The sequence below is a fragment of the Physeter macrocephalus genome, chromosome 15 (assembly GCF_002837175.3).
Source record: "Physeter macrocephalus isolate SW-GA chromosome 15, ASM283717v5, whole genome shotgun sequence".
Classification (NCBI taxonomy): domain Eukaryota; kingdom Metazoa; phylum Chordata; class Mammalia; order Artiodactyla; family Physeteridae; genus Physeter; species Physeter macrocephalus.
This window is the reverse complement of record NC_041228.1, coordinates 252,379-258,853: the sequence shown is the minus strand read 5'-3', so window position 1 is coordinate 258,853 and position 6,475 is coordinate 252,379. Positions and strand designations below refer to the sequence as shown.

General features: G+C 46.1%; 1 protein-coding gene across 1 annotated transcript in view; it reads right to left on the bottom strand.

Annotated features, from left to right (window-relative positions):
• Window positions 1-6,475, bottom strand: part of ARHGAP39 (Rho GTPase activating protein 39) — a 62,838-nt gene that overhangs the window by 16,935 nt on the left and 39,428 nt on the right. The gene's annotated exons all lie outside the window — the stretch shown is intronic.

Sequence of the window (6,475 nt, the reverse complement as noted above, 5' to 3'; positions counted from 1 at the left end):
GGAGGTTACCTGGGGGGAACAGGTTACCCAGGGAGGTCTTGGTGGGGACAGGTTACCTGGGGGAAGTCCTAGGGGGAACAGGTTACCGAGGAGAGGTGGAAATCGGACCCCTTTGCCAGCCTGGACCCATTACCCACCCGCTGACCTCATGAGTGTCTGACATCAGGGCCCAGAAGGCCTGGTCATTTCTCACTGTCCTCTTCACACCTGCCCCCTGGGGGCTGCAGGCTGTGGGGGCCTGGTGCCTACCGGGGCTCCCAGTAGCGAGCTGTGCACTCTTCATTGCTGAGGCCCTGACCTCTGGTCAGTGAAGCCTAGAGTAAGCTGCCCTCTTGTCCTGGGAACTCCCCTCACACATTTCCCTGCAGCCTTCCCCTCTGGGGGCTCTCCTGATCCAGGAGCTTCCCCCAGACCCCAGCTGCTGCCCATGGCAACGCTCCCTGCCAGGGCCTCTGTGTCTCTGCTCTCGTCCCACGCTAGAACCAGGCACAGAACTATTTCTGTAAGGAAGAGCCAGGAGGGGGGCCTCCCAGAGGCCTCTCTGGCTTTGGAATCTATGAGTACTGCCCTGCAGGCCTCACTCCCGGGCTCAGCACCTGCCTGTGTTCCTACCAGGGGTGGCCAACACACCCCTTGTGCACCAGCATCTCAGGCCCTGGATTTCAACCACAGAGGCTCCTGTGAACGTCAAAAAGGCTAACTGCCCTCCTCTGACTGCCTACACACACAGTCAGCACTCTGCACCTGGAGAGAGACGATAAAACTGTCCCCCAGTTCCTGGGAAAGCCTGCATCAGGCTAAGGGAGAGCTGGGGAGCTGTGAGGCCCAAATCACGGCCCCGCCGAGCGCGGGGGGCCACCCAAGACGCTCAGCCTCTTCTGAGCCTCACTTGCCTGGTGACACTGCCCCTAGGGATACACGGGCTTGACCACATGCCACATCCGCCCACTGAAGGTCTGCACCACGTCCCACAGCTGTACCAGCCACGACGGGCCGGACCAAGTCCCAGAGAGATGAGTGGGGCTCACCTCTGCCACCTGCTCCCTTACCCCAAAAGACTCCTGGCTGCTTTAAAGATTTTCCTTTAACATTTTAAAATTAATTAATTAATTAATTATTTGTTGGCCGCGTTGGGTCTTCGTTGCTGCGCGCGGGCTTTCTCTAGTTGCGGAGAGCCAGGGCTACTCTTCATTGCGGTGCGTGGACTTCTCGTTGTGGTGGCTTCTCTCGTTGCGGAACACGGGCTCTAGGCGTGCGGGCTCGGTAGTTGTGGCTCGTGGGCTCAGTAGCTGTGGCTCGTGCGCTCTAGAGCACAGGCTCAGTAGTTGTGGTGCACGGGCTTAGCTGCTCCGCAGCACGTGGGATCTTCCCGGACCAGGGCTCGAACCTGTGTCCCCTGCATTGGCAGGCAGATTCTTAACTGCTGTGCCACCAGGGAAGTCTCTTTTTACATTTAGTATTTGGAACATGTGCTTCAGTGTTTGGGATTCACAGCACTTTTTCAATCTGTGGCCCTGACGTCTTTTATGATTTTTGGAAACCCTTGACCATATCTTTTCAATATTACTTTTATCCCGTTTCCTCTCTCTCCTTTCCTGGGAATCAACTGCAGTCCTCTTCATTGTGTTCCATATGGTTTCAGGCTGTATTCTGTATTTTCCATCCCCTGGCCTCTCCACACAGATGTGTTCTTCTGATCTACCTTCTAATTTACTGATTTTCGTTCTTATTTTTTTTTAAACATTAAAAAAAAATAAACTTTATTTATTTATTTTTGGCTGCGTTGGGTCTTCGTTGTTGTGCACAGACTTTCTCTAATTCCCTCGAGAGGGGGCTACTCTTCGTTGCAGTGCGCGGGCTTCTCATTGCTATGGCTTCTCTTGTTGTGGAGCACGGGCTCTAGGCGCGCAGGCTTCAGTTGCTGTGGCATGTGGGCTCAGTAGTTGTGGCACACGGGCTTAGTTGCTCCATGGCATGTGGGATCCTCCCAGACCAGGGCTTGAGCCCGTGTCCCCCTCATTGGCAGGCGGATTCTCAACCACTGCACCACCAGGGAAGCCCCTAATTTACTAATTTTCTATTCAACTGTGTTTAAACTGTTCCTATACCCATCTATTGAGTTCTTAGTTTTTATTACTATATTTTTCAGTTCTAGAATATCTAGTTCTTTTTTTTTAAGAGCACTTTTAGGTTCACAGCAAAATTGAGCAGAAAGTACAGAGATTTCCCATGTATCCCCTGCCCCAACTCATGCACAGCTTCCCCAGTTATCAACATCTCGCCATCGATGGTATATTTGTTGTAACTGATGGACCAACACTGACACATTATAATTGACCACTTAGTTTACCTTAGGGTTCACTTGTGGTGTTGTACATGCTATGGGTTTAGACAAATGGATAATGACTTGTATCCACCATTATAGTATCATACAGAGCATTTTCATTACACTAAAACCCCCTGTGCTCTGTCTGTTCATCTCTCCCCCCAACCCCCGCCCCATCCCTGGCAACCACTGATCTTTTTATCGTCTCCACAGAAGCCAAATCTGAAGCCAAATCAATGAGCAAATCTTTGGCCTCTAAAGAAGCCAATCTGAAAAGGCTACACACTACGATTCCAGAATGTCAGAGTCAGAATCACGCAATGTGCAGCCTTTTCAGGTTGGCTTTAGTTGATGTGCATTTAAGGTTCCTCCACGTCTATAGGTGTGGAGTGGTACCTCGCTGTTGTTTTAATTTGCATTTCCCTGATGAAAGATGATATGGAGCAGCTTTCATATGCTTATGTGCCATCGGTATATGTTCTCTGGTGAGGTGTCTGTTCAGGTGTTTGGCCCATTTTATTTTTATAAATTTACTTATTTATTTATGGCTGCATTGGCCCATTTTATTTATTCATTCATTCATTTATGGCTGCATTGGCCCGTTTTATTTTATCTGTTTATTTATGGCTGCATTGGGTCTTCACTGCTGCATGCGGGCTTTCTCTAGTTGCAGCAGGCAGGGGCTACTCTTCACTGCGGTGCGCGGGCTGCTCATCGTGGTGGCTTCTCTTGTTGTGGAGCATGGGCTCTAGGCGCGCGGGCTTCAGTAGTTGTGGCACGCGGGCTCAGTAGTTGTGGGTCACAGGCTCTAGAACACAGGCTCAGTAGCTGTGGCGCACGGGCTTAGTTGCTCCACGGCATGTGGGATCTTCCTGGACCAGGGCTTGAACCCGTGTCCCCTGCACTGGCAGGTGGATTCTTAACCACTGTGCCACCAGGGAAGTCCCTTTGGCCCATTTTAAAATCAGGTTGTTTTCTTACTGCTGGGTTTTAAGAGTTCTTTGTATATTTCAGATAACAGTCCTTTATCATTTGTGTCTTTTGCAAACGTTTTCTCCCAGTCTATGGCTTGTCTGCTCATTCGCTTGACACGGTCTTTTGCAGAGCAGAAATTTTTTTTTTTTTTTTTTTTTTGCGGTACACGGGCCTCTCACTGTTGTGGCCTCTCCCGTTGCGGGGCACAGGCTCTGGACGCGCAGGCTCAGTGGCCATGGCTCACAGGCCCAGCTGCTCTGCGGCACATGGGATCCTCCCGGACCGGGGCACGAACCCGTGTCCCCTGCATCAGCAGGCGGACTCTCAACCACTGTGCCACCAGGGAAGCCCCAGAGCAGAAATTTTTAATTTTAATGAAGTCCAGCTTATCAATTGTTTCTTTCATGAATCATGCCTTTGATGTTGTACCTAAAAAGTCACTGCCAAACCCAAGGTCATCTAGGTTTTCTCCTCCGTTACCTTCTAGGAGTTAGTTTTGTGTTTTACATTTAGGTCTGTGATCCATTTTGAGTTAATTTCCATGAAGGGTGTAAGGAATGTGTCCAGATTCATTTTCTTGCCTGTGAACGTTCAGTTGTTCCAGCACCATGTGTTGAAGAGACCATCTTTGCTCTGTTGCATTGCCTTTGCCCCTTTGTCAAAGATTACTTGACTATATTTATGGGGGTCTATTGGTTGTTTCTCTGGTCTATTCTATTTATCTGTCTATTCTTTTACCAATACCACACTGTCTTGATAATGGTAGCTTTATAGTAAGTCTTGAACTCGGGTAGTATTATTCCTCCAACTTTGTTCTCCTTGCATATTGTGTTGGCTGTTCTGGATCTTTTGCCTCTCCATCGAAAATTTTTTTTAACATCTTTATTGCAGTATAATTGCTTTACAATGGTGTGTTATCCATAGAAATTTTATTATCACTTTTAGTCAATATCCACAGAATAACCTGCTGGGATGCTGACTGAAATTGCATTGAATATGTAGACCAAGTTGGGAAGAAGTGACATCTTACTCCATTTATTTAGTTCTTCCTTGATATCTTTCATCAGAATTTTATAGTTTTTCTCATATAGATTTTGCACATATTTGGTTAGATTTATACCTATTTCATTTTGGGGGATACTAGTGTAAATGCTATTGATTTTAACTTCAAATTCCACTTGTTCATTGCTAGTATATAGGAAAGCAATTGACTTTTGTATATTTAGCTTATATCCTACAACCTTGCTATAATCACTTAGTTCTAGGAGTTTGTCAATTCTTCAGGATTTTCTACATAGATGATAATGTCATCTGTAGACAAAGACAGTTTTATTTTTTCCTTCCCAATCTGTATACCTTTTATTTCTTTTTCTTGTGTTACTGCATTAGCAAGTACTTCCAATACAATGCTGAAAAGCAGAGGTCAGAAGGGAAACCCTTGTCTTGCTCCTGGTCTTAGTGGGAAAGCTTTGAGCTTCTCACTACTAAGTATGATGTTAGCTGTAAATTTTTTACAGATATTCTTCATCAGGTTAAGGAAGTTCCTCTCTAGTTCCTAGTTTACTGAGGGTTTTTTTGTTCTGTTTTGTTTTTTGCGGTACGCGGGCCTCTCACTGTTGTGGCCTCTCCCGTTGCGGAGCACAGGCTCCAGACGCGCAGGCTCAGCGGCCACGGCTCACGGGCCCAGCCGCTCCGCGGCACGTGGGATCCTCCCGGACTGGGGCACGAACCCGTGTCCCCTGCATCGGCAGGCGGACTCTCAACCACTGCGCCACCAGGGAAGCCCCTTTTTTTTAAAATCATGAATGGGTGTTGGATTTTTGCCAAATGCTTTTTCTGCATCGGCTGATACAATCACGGATTTTTCTTCTTTGGCCTATTGATGTAATGGAGTATACGGATTCTCAAATGTTGAACAAACCTTGCATACCTAGGATAAATCCTACTAGGTCATGGTGTGTAATTCTTTCTATACAGTGGTGGATTTGATTTGCTAATATTTTGTTGAGGATTTTTATATCCATGTTCATGAGAGAGACTGGTCTGTAATTTTCTTTTCTTGTAATGTGTTTTTCTGATTTTGATATTAGGGTAACACTGACCTCATAGAATGAGTTAGGAAGTATTCCCTCTGCTTCTATCCTTTGAAAGAGACTGTAGAGAACTGGTATAATTTCTTCCATAGATGTTTGGTAGAACTTACCAGTGAACCCATCGGGGCCTGGTCCTTTCTGTTTTGGAAGATTATTAATTATTGATTCAAATTCTTTAACAGATGTAGACCTATTCAGATTGTCTATTTCTTGTTACATGAGTTTTGGCAGATTGTGTCTTTTAAAGAATTGGTTTATTTCACCTAGGTTATCAAGTCTGTGTGCACAGAGTTGTTCATAGCATCCCTGTATTTTCTTTCTTTTTTTTTTCTTTTTTTTTTTTTGGCCACGCGGCTTACGGGATCCTAGTTCCCTGACCAAGGATGGAACCTGGGGCCCTCAGCAGTGAAGGCGCAGAGTCCCAACCACCGGACCGCCAGGGAATTCCCTGTATTTTCTTTTTAATGCCCAAGGAATCTGTAGTGATATCGCTTCCTTCATTCCTGATATTAATAATTTGTGTCCTTTCTCTCTTTTTCTTAGACTGGCTAGTGCTTATTGGTTTTCTTCATCACCTCAAAGAACCAGGTTTTAATTTCATTGATTTTTTTCCATTAATTTCCTATTTCAATTTCATTGATTTCTGCACTAATTTTTATTTTATTTATTTATTATTATTATTTTTTTTGCGGTACGCGGGCCTCTCATTGTTGTGGCCTCTCCCGTCGCGGAGCACAGGCTCCGGACGCACAGGCTCAGCGGCCATGGCTCATGGGCCCAGCCGCTCCGCGGCACGTGGGATCCTCCCGGACCGGGGCACGAACCCGTGTCCCCTGCATCGGCAGGCGGACTCTCAACCACTGCGCCACCAGGGAAGCCCCTGCTCTAATTTTTAATATCTATCTTTTCTTCTGCTTACTTTGTACTTAATTTGCTCATCTTCTCCTAGTTTCCGAGAATGAAAACTTGGATGATTGGTTTTAGATCTTTCTTCTTTTCTAATATATGCGCTCAATGATATAAATTTCCCTCTAAGTACTGCCTTTATCACACCCCACAAATTTTTTTTTTTTTTTTTTTT